This window comes from Schistocerca gregaria, chromosome 1 (assembly GCF_023897955.1).
Source record: "Schistocerca gregaria isolate iqSchGreg1 chromosome 1, iqSchGreg1.2, whole genome shotgun sequence".
NCBI lineage: Eukaryota > Metazoa > Arthropoda > Insecta > Orthoptera > Acrididae > Schistocerca > Schistocerca gregaria.
The window spans coordinates 220,169,399-220,183,168 of record NC_064920.1 but is presented as its reverse complement, the minus strand read 5'-3'; the positions used below and the strand labels follow the sequence as shown (position 1 = coordinate 220,183,168).

The 13,770-nt window shown below is 42.4% G+C and overlaps 1 protein-coding gene across 1 annotated transcript in view; it reads right to left on the bottom strand.

The window, feature by feature from the left end:
• Positions 1-13,770, bottom strand: part of LOC126337818 (uncharacterized) — a 96,794-nt gene that overhangs the window by 17,349 nt on the left and 65,675 nt on the right. The gene's annotated exons all lie outside the window — the stretch shown is intronic.

Genomic DNA, 13,770 nt, shown 5'->3' with positions numbered 1-13,770 from the left:
ATTTTCTAGGAATGTTTCCGCTACCTCTTTGTATGGCTTTTTTGTATGTTACTGTTCGCGTAATGTTCATGGGCCAATTTCCACACAAGTGTTTAAGTTTTGCGATGTGGACAGTAGTCTTCCACCATACTTGAAAGTCTGTGCCTCCAAACAGTAGCGAAGAGGCCTTTACAAAACAGGTGACGACGGTTTACAAAACTGGCGACGAGGGTTTCCAAAATTCCTCCACCGTTGCATCGACACACCCCTGTTTCCACTCCGAGTTCTTTTCTCATATGAAGTACACTACGGATGTCGGGATAGACGAAAGCCCTCATGCCATGCATATTCAGGGATTTCAGCACCGGTTTGGTATTAATACGCGGGCAGGTATTCTGGACGGTCGTGTGATTGGGCCATACCTCCTTCCACTCACGCTAACTGGTCCTTATGCTTGATCTTCTACTAAAATGCGTTGGACCCGTTCTTGGAAGATGTGTCACCTGATGTCCTTCAGGAAATGTAGTTTCAGCATGATGGTACACCATATCACTTTTCATGTGCGGTTCAGAAACTATTAAAAGACGATGTGGTCAAAGATGGATAGGTCCAGATGGTCCAACCGCGTGGCCGCCGCGTTCGCCGAATTTAACTCCGATGGACTACTTTAAAAAAAATGGTTCAAATGGCTCTAAGCACTATGTGACTTAATATCTGTGGTCATCAGTCCCCTAGAATTAGAACTACTTACACCTAACTAACCTAAGGACATCACACACATCCATGCCCGAGGCAGGTTTCGAACCTGGACTACTTCTTGTGGGGTCGTACGCAGAGTTAATTTACGAGATTTCTATAGTGGCAGAGGGAGATCTGCTGGCACTAGTATTGGTCACTGCACTATAAACTGAAGAGACACCAGGTGGAATAGTGTGTTCACCAGAACATAACTTCGTAGGTGCAATGTCTGCAAGAACGTTGGTGGTCGCCACATCAAGCCGATGTTATAGGCATCTGTACTGTTCTCTACGTACAGTATGCTGGGTTCTTTTTTGTTTTGGGATAATGTAAACTCGTAGTGTTTAAGTGTTAATACCAACAAATGTGATAAGGTGCTAAATGGATATTTAATCATATTTCCTTTCGAATTGTTACCTAATAATTGTACTGCGTCACTCCTAATTCAGTTCCTCAAGCAGAAGTGGATGAGTTAAACCTCCGAATTGAAACAGTCGTTGAACGGAAACAATACATTTTCGGACTTGGGTTCATGTCCAGAATATTATGTACTCACTCCACTCTAAAAATTCTAGAAGTTTGTAACGGGAATTTCCGAACCCCCTGTACATATTGAACTAAACTGCTATTGTCGTAGTGTACTGCCTTATTACGGATACGCACATTCACCGTACTCATAGCGAACGACCTTATACTTATCTACTTACTCTTACTAAACAAACAGTTCTAGAAGAAACGTAACATTACGAAAGTAGGTGCGTAATGCGTTTATCCTAAAGCACCAAGTTATCTGTATATCTCGATAACAAGTGTCTTCAAGAGGTCGATTTCTGTGTGATCCTTCTTATCACTTTGTCTCACAAAGCGATTAAAGTGCCTGAGATTTCTGTGACCACTGCCTTGCAATGGCCTATTTTTCAGCTTATTGATAAAACTGCCTACAAAGTTGTCAGTTCCGGGAAGTATCCGTTGGTATCTGATTATCTTTGGAGACAACCATAGGGCCTGGTTTCAGTGAGACCTCAATATTGTGATCCTTCGCGTTGTTCAGCATCATTGAAACATTGACTGATGTGTGCAGTCATGAAAACTGCACTCTGGAGCTAGGGGTGCCAGATATGTGCCCACGTATGCCTTTGCTTCCAACACTTCGTCACATTTACGCTGTTCCATAATTTGTCACTGAATCACTTACTATGTGCTTCGCATGTACTTACACATATATTTTTAATCATCAGATGTACCATTTATCTAAAAAGGTGCTGGGTGTACAGTACACGCACCAAACGCCAAATGAAGATTCAGTGTAAGTAGGCTGTTTAGGTTTTCTTGTTGGTAACGCCACATAGCGCTCGGTATAAAAAAATCACTGGCTGTGCCGTGTGCAGTCTGTGTTTAGTCTGCATTGTTGTCTACCATTGTAGTGTTGGGCAGCGGCAGCTGGATGCTAACAGCGCGTAGCATTGCGCAGTCGGAGGTGAGCCGCCAGCAGCGGTGGACGTGGGGAGAGAGATGGCGGAGTTTTGAAATTTGTAAGAATTGGTGTCATGAACTGATATATATGACTATAAAGGTAAATACATTGGTTGTTCTCTATTAGAATCTTTCATTTGCTAACTATGCCTATCAGTAGTTAGTGACTTCCGTAGTTTGAATCTTTTAGTTAGCTGGCAGTAGTGGCGCTCGCTGTATTGCAGTAGCTTGAGCAACGAAGATTTTTGTGAGGTAAGTGATTTGTGAAACGTATAGGTTAATGATAGTCAGGGCCATTCTTTCGTAGGGATTTTTGGAAGTCAGATTGCGTTGCGCTAAAAATATTGTGTGTCAGTTTAAGCACAGTCTTGTATAATTTTTTCTAAGGGGACGTTTCATCAGGATTGATTTTAACAGCAAGTGGGAAGAAATGACTCTGACGCTCGCAGGGTCCAGCTCTCGGACCACTACTATTTTTGCTTATTACGTTGACAAAGGCAGAAATAGTGCTATCTTCTGACCACGAGTAACGTACAGTACAGAAAATAAAGAAATATGTAAAACTAATTCTTCACAATTTCTAAGTGTATGCATTGATCACGATTTGCTTCAAAATTACATGTTACAGATCTTCTCCAGTGCTTGAGCGGAGCAATATTTGCTCTAAACTTATTTCCTGATTTTAGTGCTTAGAGCACTAGAAACGTAGCTTAGCTTTCATCAACTGATGTCATATGGAATAATTTCCTTTAGCAGTTCCATTCGTAGACACAAAGTACCCATTTCACAGAAGAGTGCTGCAAGGATAATATATCCTTCATCTAAACAATTGATTACAAAACTGGCCACACGAAAAGCCGTCTCACAATACATTTACTCTTATATGACGTTTGATATGAGGAATAGGACACTATTTTAAAATAGTTGTATTCATAAATATATCGATTGGATCAAAAAGAGTCTCCAATATCCACAATTTAACCTTACATTTGCACCGACAGGAGCATAGTATGCACCCATCAAAAATGATTTGTCCATCTTTCTAGTGATTTAAAGTACGTCTGACTGATGATCCACAGTTAATATATGAATTTCTGAACAAAAAGCGTGTGTGTTATTGGGCTATACTTCCAAATTTTATCCTTTATTAAGGTTTAAAAAGATAAAAATTGAGTTATTTGAATGAACAGCACGTAGCTATACTTCCACAGAAGTAATTTATCTTATTTATAAATCCACTGAGACGCTCAAAATACGAAAAAAATGAAAAATACAATGAGTATGATCCGAAACGAAGAAAGTGAATGTTTTAGTGGCATTAGAGTTTGGGACACAAAGTGGCTATTGAGGATGTTAAATGCCAGCTTGTCTGACTAGTGCTAAGTTGCACCTATCTATAAGGCTTAATAAAATTAATAATTGACACACAAATTTGCTATGAATTGAACTGAGAATCAGGTTTCTACAGCGAATGGCTTCACTTTTGTGGGGAAAAATTAGCATTTTTTTGTGTGCTAAAAACAGCAGTCCTTGTGAAATGTGAACTTAATGAGGCGCGGATTAATACTATCATGCTGAGCCCAAACTTTGGCAAGCTACACAACAGTTTTCCAATCACATTTTATAACAGGGTAGACAAGAAAAGTTGAAACATTAATTTCTTGTGAAATGTGTGGTTCTACTCCTTTCGCATTTAGAGTTTATTAGTGGCTTATCAAATTGTGGGAGGAAGGTGAAAGTGAAGGGGAGTCAAAAACATTTTAATAGTGGCTGAGTCGACGTTTTTAGAACTAAACAAGTAGTACGGAAATCCTTATGTATATGAATTTTTTGATGTCACATGTTCTTTATTATGAAGTGAGGTGGTGGTGGCAGAGGAAAGATAATTACGTAGATACACTCATTCATTTATTTCCATGTGCGGTCAGCATTTCCAGAAGGTAGCAGTTCCGATGGCCATGTTGTTTCCCTCGTTCAGGTCCTGTGCTGTACAGGGTTGTTCATGTTGAGGACAAATTAGCAGGTGGGGCGGGTCCTTTGTTGTTCCGAACTCGCCGGATATATCTCCATCAGCTGAAAGAATGTCCCATTTTCGTATGTTGGTCTTGAAAAGAAGAACGCCCACCCTAAGACGATTGAGCGATCTCCAAATAGGGTAGGGCAAGTCATTTCCTGGAGCTAACTCTTCATTTACAGGGATATCAGGTGGTAGCTTACTCTTTCACCTGGTGATGCGGTTAGACTCTGGTGTTCCCTCTAGTGGATGAGTCCTGGTGATGAAGCTCTTTCTCGACTTCAGTCGACGGACTACAGCCTGATGATCACGCAGTGGATGTCAGGGATCATAAGTTTGCTTAGCCCTCTCTACATCAGCAGCAACAGTCTTTCTAATAGTAGGGGTGAGCTATTCCAACAATCGGGTAGATTTTATCGACTGGATTTGACTTCATACATCCCGACAAGATCCGGACGGAGTCATTCATTGCAATATCAACCTGTTTGGTGTGAGTGGATGCACTCAACACAGGTGAAGCATAGTCTGCAGCGGACACACAAAGCACGAACCGAAATTCTCAGGACGGGAGGACTTGCTCTCCATGCGGAGGATGTGAGCTTCCTCAAGATGTTATTCCGTGAACTAACTTTCAGCCTAGTGTTATGGCAATGTTTCTTGAAGGACAGAGTTCGGTTAAAGGTAACACCCAGATATACTGGTATTGAACAGTGCTCCAGTCGTTTGCCTTGCCATGTTACGTCCAGTTCCCATCGAGCTTCTCTATTCTTCAAGTGAAATGTGCACACCTGAATCTTGTTGGGATTTGGCTTTAGATTATTGGCTTTGTAGTAGGAGCCAAGTGTCTCTAGCCCAGAACTTTTCCTCTGCTTCTTCAAACGTCTTTCCTTGAGCAACCACTGCAGTACCTTCAGCATAGATGAAAAGCCTGGAATTTTCCGTTATGGGCTGGTCGTTAGTGTAAACATTGAAGAGCACAGGGGCGAGCACACTGCCTTGAGGTAAGCCATTCTTTTGTATGCGCCATCTGCTCTTCTTGCGATGGAGAGAGACTTGGAATCTTCTGTTCTGCAGGAGAGTACCAATAAGGGATGTTAGTTTGTAATCCTTGGAGAGTTGGCAAATTTTCCTCAGAAACGTACACTGATAAGTGAAAACGTTATGACCACTGTCCAACGCGACGTTGGATGCCGTCTGGCGGCGTTGAGGCGGTAACAGAAGTATGTACGCGGAGCAGACAAGGACAGGGGATCACCCTAGCGAAGACGTGGGCTGCAAATGTGGAGATACATTGAGATAAGCGACTTTGACAAAAGGCAGATTATTATTACGCAGAGCCTATGAGCGAGTATCTAAAAACGGTGAAACGGTTCGAATGTTCACATGCTACTGACGTGAGCATCTACGGAAAGAGGTAGAAGGAGAGTGAAACTACCACTAGGCGCTAAATGGTTGGACGTCCACGAGTCTTCACCGAATGTGGGGTTTTGGGGCTTGTCTGCTTTGTAAAGTAGGGTGATGATCTGTGGCATCTCTGGCGAAACAGCACAATGCTGGTGCACGCAGAAGTGTCTCGGAGCACACCGTTCATCGTTCATTGTCGAACGTGGAGCTCAGCAGCAGACCACCCCTATGTATTCACAAACTACATCGTCAATTACGATTGCTGTGGGCACAGGCCATCGCGATTCGACCCTCGATTGATGGAAACGTGTCGGCTCTCCGTGGTGATTCACATTTTTGCTACACTAGGTCGATGGTCGTCTCCATAGACGCCGTCACTGAGGTGAACGGCAGCTCGAAACGTGCTGCGCGACGTTGGCACAGACTGGTGGGAGCAGTATTAGACTATGGAGGCATGGGACCTGCGGTGGTAATCGGAGACACGCTGACAACTGCGAACCACCTGGATCCATTCGTGTTTGGTGTCTTTCCCGACAGCGATTTCTTTCACCAGGATAAATGTTCATGTCTCGGAGCCAGAACCATGCTAAGTGGTTTGAGGAGCACTTTAGCGAACTCACGTTGATGTTTCGCCCACCAAATTCGTCTGATGTAAATCCTATGGACACCATATGGGTCGCTACCGGGCAGCATCATTCCATTCGCAAATAAGTGTCCCGTTATTTACGCGAATTACATGACGTGTGCGTAGACTAGCTACACTTGGTCCACGACACAATGTTCCTGTAATACCTCCCTCTGAAGATCACCCTGCAGTGGCTCGTAAACATGTTTATGGTTGAATAGATCGTAAAAAAGCGACTGGTTGCATATTTATTACCAGATAAGCGCCAACGCACGGTGCTGTTTTTTTAGCTTGCTATATTTGAGAAGCTCAATATGATAGATGTTATGTACGTACTCGTAACACTCAGTCCCTACAGTGCCGTTCTTAAACCCTTCAGTTTTAAACTAAACGCATGCCGTATGCGGTTCACTAAGTACAGCCACGGAAAAATACTGCACTACGTCAATCAGCTGCGCGCAACAGTGGGTATACTTGGCGCGTTCATTTGTTGGCAGCAGTAGTCCTTTTAAAAATAGTAGGTCTTCATTGCAAGCACCGGTATTAAAATGAAAATGCAACATTGTCAGGGCTTGTTTTGTTTGTTGTTTTTTGGCGCTACATGATATAACCGTGTAGAGAAACAAATAGACATAAAGTGATTGGTTGGTTGGTTGGTTTGGGGAAGGAGACCAGACAGCGTGGTCATCGGTCTCATCAGATTAGGGAAGGATGGGGAAGGAAGTCGGCCGTGCCCTTTCAGAGGAACCATCCCGGCATTTGCCTGGAGTGATTTAGGGAAATCACGGAAAACCTAAATCAGGATGGCCGGACGCGGGAGACATAAACTGATATTGTAACCTTGCTTCAAGTCCACGTGAAACTGTTATGCAGCTATCATAAGAAAATACAGGCTATTATTGGCCTATCTTTTCTAGTTCGTTCTTATTGGAGCGCTCTTCAAATGACTTGACCACAATAGACACGGTGGTGTAATAAAAATAAAACAAAGCCTCTTTGACCTCTCTGACGCCGTTTGTCGAACAAATGAACAAGCCAGCCTACATTAAAATACACTGAAATTTGCTGTGACAAATTCACAATGCTTCCAACTTGTGACACAGTCTGATAAAAAATATTGAAACCAACGAATAATCAAATAGAAAAGTTTAACTGTTTCCGTTTTCATTACTTGGATTTGTAAAAAATTTTAAAAGATGACATCAGTAAATATGAATTTAGCCTAAGCCCGAAAACACGACTTTTGACGTCCGGTCGGGATGTTCCACCGGATACCATAATTTTTATTTAAAAACCGGACGGTCCGGTCTAAAATCGGACGTTGGGAACCCTATCCGTTTCTCCGTATATGTAATACTAGACAAAAATTGTACACACAAGAGTGTGCCGTTTTATCCGTTTTTATCAGAAACTTTTATATTAGGAAAGTTGTGTATGTGGCTTATCGGCCTATGGTTAGAATATTACTAGACAGTCTCATTGAGCCGAAACATTGTAATGCTGCCCATTTGCAGATTAAAACTATGCAGAATAATATCACAGAAGCTACTATCCGCGAAGACTCAAGTGCTAGAGAGGTCTCTATCATACCCTCTATACCAATGATCCCATCCTATTTATCCATTCAATTTAAGCTAACCACGGTTTCGTTTGAAGTAACAGTAAAGGAGGCTCAAGATGGGACATTCAAATACGTTGTAATTAATTTAATATCAGTGTTTTTACCAGACTCGGTTGTATGTTGCCCTTTCACTAACTCTCACCACATAGTACACCTAAAGCTAAAACTATATACTACTACGACATAGGGTGTATATATTTCTAACCAACAACTGGGTACTCAATTACATATATGCTGTGAAAACGTACTATTTTGTTTTCTTCCTCACAGTCGAGCACTTCAAGAATTCTCTTCAGCACTCCAACAACTCTCGCATGGTCAGCTTGTTGTACGTTGCCCTTTCATTACTGGTAGTTCCGGAAACCAGTTCATACTCTTGTCACACAGTATCAAAAAAATTGTAATATTTTCGACTTTAAAAATATTGTACTGTGTACAAAAAATTTAAAAAGGAAACCTAAAAATAATAAAAACCAAAAACGAAAACAAAGTAGTATTTTTCATTCATATTCGGTATGATTTGTTGTATTATAATTTCGAGATCCATAGCTTGAAAGTGGACGAAGTCTCAACGAGAACCCGAAATTTGCGTTCTGGCACAACTGGCATGGACATCCCAGATTAGGACGTACATCCAGTTTCTATATGCATTTAGCTGTTACGAGGGATTGCCAACTTCGCTAGTGTAAAGTGTAAATCATAGTTGGATATCTGATCTTCAGCCGAAGTTAAGCATCGAATGCTACCGTTCATTAGCAGCTCTTGTTAGGCAACAGACATGGGGAATTCCTAACCACTTTAATACTCTGACAAAAATATACGATTATTAGACTTGATATAAAATGAAGTGAGAGATAGTGGCTCTAATCTGGTAGAAATCCCCGTTTTTCACTTTTGATCTCATGGTGCCGTCTCTCAGACAATTTCCCATTCAGTGATTTGATTAGATCTTCCCAGATATGATGGGTCTGCATTTCACCAAGAACTAATCTCTTTATATCGAAAGGCAATATCGGCAGTACACACTTCAAGTGTAATTGGTTTTCGTGTCCTGGTAAAACATGAGACGCTCTAAGAAAATATGCTTCATGACAAGATGCGAGACTTAGGCGATTCTGTGTAGCTTGAGTATCTCTTTAAACCAGTATATCGCACCTTGTTGCAAAGGTTAAAAATTATTAAAAAATCCGCTGCTGTAGAGCGCTGTTTTTTAAAAGTTAGTAGTGTTTGGAGGCTCACCTGCTCCTTGGCTCGGGCGATAACTATTTAGAACAGGTGATTTAATCCGCTATGGAATTCTAGCTCACTTTTAATTTTACACCCACAAACAGAATCGTAGAACAGTTTCGATATGCTCGCGATACAGAGCAACGATTCTGCAATGCGGTAGCAGTCAGCGAGGACCGGGGCGGTGTTATCGGTGCTGGGGTGCCGGCTATTCTTCGTATTTTGTGTAGTATTGTATTGTATGTTAACCGGGGACCTAGAAACGACGGAGAGGCTCCGTCCCCGCCGCAGCCGCAGTGGTCCACAACCCCACGACGACTACCGCAGTCCACTTCACCCCTCCGCCGCCCCACACCGAACCACTCTTTCAGGGTTATTGTGCCCCAGACTCTCCCCCCCCCCCCCCAGTGGAACCCCCCCCCCTCTCCCCGTGGACACCTCCCCCCCGAGAATGTCTCACACCAGACGAGTATAGCCCTATGTTTGGGTGGTAATGGTGGTGTACTCGTACGTGGAGAACTTGTTTGTGCAGTAATAGCCGACATAGTGTAACTGAGGCGGAATAAGGGGAACCAGCCCGCATTCGCCGAGGCAGATGGAAAACCGCCAAAAACCATCCACAAACTGGCCGGCTCACCGGACCTAGACACAAGTCCGCCGGGCGGATTCGTGCCGGTGACCAGTCGCTTCTTCCCAGTCCGGAAAGACGTGCGTTAGACCGCACGGCTAACCGGGTGGGCTTCTTCGTATTTTACTGTCCGTGTTAATACAAATCGATACAACAAATACTGCAAACTAATTTGGGATCGCTCTATCGAATGGACACTTAAACTTCCCCTTTTACAAATAATTTTGTTTGTAACGGGAAACAAGCCCACGATTTCCGTCGACAATGGACTTCACGTGAAAGACCCGATGAGCCGTAATTGTTTGGGCTGACCCTGGCTACACAACTGCAGATATCTGCCGAAACACCAGAGCCTGAAGACTGTTAGGAAGGACACGCTGTGGGTGTGTGAGTGTGTGTGGGTGTCCATGTGTATGTGTGTGTGTGTGTGTGTGTGTGTGTGTGTGCGCATGTGTTTTCTCTGGAACTTATAAAGAATACACGAAAAGAAAATTTATTTGGATAGGTAATCATAAGAAACGTCACTGTTTCTGCGGAATTACGAACACACGCTAGTAAGTAATTTCCAAGAGCAACGATTTATAATTTTTTGAGTAGATCATAATATTTTATCATGCTGCTGAAGTATTTAAAGCCGGCCGGAGTGGCCGAGCGGTTCTAGACGCTTTGGTTCTGGAACTGCGCGACCGCTACGGTCGCAGGTTCGAATCCTCCCTCGGGCATGGATGTGTGTGATGTCCTTAGGTTAGTTAGGTTTAAGTAGTTCTAAGTTCTAGGGGAGTGATGACCTCAGAAGTTAAGTCCCATAGTGCTCAGAGCCATTTGAACTATTTGAAGTATTCAAATCAGCGGTGTATAGATCACTTTGTACAAAATTTCCTTAGGGAGCCAGAAACCATCGAAGTTTTAGAGCTCCTTCGATGTGGTGTTCGAAGTCATCTAGAGTTGTCGATTCTTTAGATCTGTATCCACTCAAACAGAAATCTACTGGTGTTAATCCGGACGACCGTGCAGGCATTTCCTGAGGACCACGGCGACCTAAACATCTGTTGTTCTTGTACAACATCACACGCAGAAAGCACTTGACAACCATTTGCTAAATCCACATTCAGTCTGTATGCCTAGACAGATCTTTTTGAATAAGATTAAATGTCGATGAAAAAAGATCGACACACTTCACCTGTCGGGGAACTGGTAAGTACTGTGTGATTGCCTATTCCATGTCCAAGAATTCCACACCAGACATTAATGCACCACATCATTCGACGATCGATACAATCTACTCACCTAGACTTTCTGTGACGCAGTAATCTGTATTACGACGGTTCAGTGTAGCGTAACTTGTGATTGTGGATTCACCACATAACATAATACATTGTAAGGCCTATAAAGTACAAGTGTTAACGGTGCACTCGCAGAAAGTGTGGGGCGGCGAAGATGTTGTCGAATGAGTTGTTTGAATGTTCATTTCACGTAACAGACTATTGCCGATGCAACATATGTGGGACGGCGAAGAAGTCGTTGTTTAATGTTGAATGAAAGTTGAACATTGCCACCTTAAATCACGCGAGCCTGGCAACTAATTTGGTGGCCAGTCAGAAAGCGAAGGGAAACTTACTGACCTTAGTTCCCAGTCTGCACGGCCACATTCCTGTACAGCCCAGCTAAACGAAAAATATTCATAGTTCTTCACGAGATTAGGGCTGCTTCAATAAAATTTAAAGTTCCAAACAAGATTTTATTATCTTAAAGGCTCACACAAATTACTCGAAACTTCTGAAAATGCTAAAGACATTAAATATTGTTAATTCAGCCAATCGTTTAATAGTTCAGAGGCGACTTCTACAGCAGGTTCCTCCCGAATAGTTCATTACTCTAACTAACGGTGCTCTATTAATAGTTCGCAATAATGTTAAAAAAAAAGATTAATGCTCGCCTTAAAAGTGGAGTTAGTCACCACTTGCCACGCGGAATTATACTTCACACGGACGGCACAATAACAGTTTGTTACCGAAGTCTAAACGATCCAGGACGGTGTACAGTCCTCGCGATTTTCAATGTCCGTTTACATTGCTAAGTACGCGCATGTCACAGCCCGCTATGACGTCACCCGAGGCGAGGCGCGATCGGACGTTAAGCTCGCATGGACTAGGCGTTGGTCTAATGCGGAGTGAGCTTACTACTGCCTCTGCCGCTCTTTTTATATAGCTCCGGCGCGTACCGCCAAGAGAGCATCTGTTCTTTCCGTTCCTATGCAGATGCCTGCAGCCTCCAAATGATCGCTATCTCAGGCACATAATCTTAAATATCACATTTAATAATAGCTTTACAAACTTCTCAATTTTTGTATACATACATCTGAGCAGTACAGAAGCACGTAGAAAATCTCAGCCCGCTAAAATTAAAACTTTACTCTCTAGAATTTTTACAATGGAACTAACGGTAGATTGTTACCTCTGAACCATAGCTTTATCAAGACTTGTATCAGCTGTTAATTATGCTACAAGACTAAAACTTGGTGTAGCTTTGTTAATTGTCCTATCTGATCATTGGTCTTAAAGAATTTGTTTTATCATTAAAATTTAAAGTACTTAATCTATAATGCTTATGTACATTTTACTCACAAAAGTAGTTTTTACTAAATTACTAAAAAACTAGAAGAGGTAACTGATTGTGGTATTTCCATTATTATTATTAGGGTGAACTGAAGCATCCTACCAATTTTCAATATTGTAGCTCTATTATTTCGCGCCTCTGATTTTTCCAAAAAACGCGGATTCTGGAGTCAATTTTAGTTTTATGGTTTTGGAAACCAGCACCACTCATTAATGACTTCTTACTGCACCTTCTCACCAAATTTTGGCTTCCTAGCGTCATTATTTAGCGCCTCCTATTTTTCTTTCAAAACGTGAATTTTACGTAAACTACTAATTTTATAACATTAAGATTTGTTACCTGAAACATTATTACATAGAACTATACTTTAACAAAGTTTTACACACAAATCTTAATTTTTACTTTTATGTTAAATGTGGTGCAATACTATATGCAGGCGCGTTACGATGACGTGACGCTACTAGCAGTGAACTAGGGTAAGTCCCGTGCACTCGCTCGCCTCTGTATCTTATACATGATACAGCGCTTGCTTTGCTTCAAAAGTAGCTCTCCGATTCCGATCGTTCCCTTGTAGATCCTTTTTCAGTGACAGGTGGAAGTGTGAAACGTGAGACCGCATAATGGAGAATGTTGTACCTAGTAACACTTTCAAACTTTCGCGTCCAGCCAGCCCTTTAATAGAAGTTAAATATATTTTCTTAGAAGCTGACAAACGCAGCTATTCATTTTGCCAATTTTCTAGCATAAACAAGAACAAAAATTGAAGGTGTTTGTCGTGTAATATCCAGAAAAAGTTTCATATCCATGTATTCGAAAACACTTTCGAAATTGTGAAACAGTCGAACAAAGAAATACGCATAATGTACAATGTATAAGTACAGCTACCGAGCCGGCCGGAGTGGCCGTGCGGTTCTAGGCGCTACACTCTGGAACTGAGCGACCGCTACGGTCGCAGGTTCGAATCCTTCCTCAAGCATGGATGTGTGTGGTGTCCTTAGGTTAGTTAGGTTTAATTAGTTCTAAGTTATAGGCGACTGATGACCTCAGAAGTTAAGTCGCATAGTGCTCAGAGTCATTTGAACAGTTACCGAGCGATATGGCGCAGTGGTTAGCACACTGGCTTGCATTTGGGAGGACGACGGTCCAGACCCGCGTCCGGCTATCTTGATTCACGTTTTTCCTTAATCTCTTCAAGCAAATGCCGGTATGGTTCCTTTTGAAAGGGCACGGCCGATTTCCTTCCCCATTCTTTCCTAATCGCAGCATATGCTCCGTCTCTAAAGAACTCGTGGTCGAGGGGACATTAAACACTAAACTCCTCCTACAACTACAGCTACTTCGCGTGTCTACACGCGATTATGCAAACGCCTCTGCGGAAACGCCTCTTCATAGCTCTATTGTTTTCGCATACCGTCGTTTGGGCTTCAAGGCTGAAAGCTGTCAAT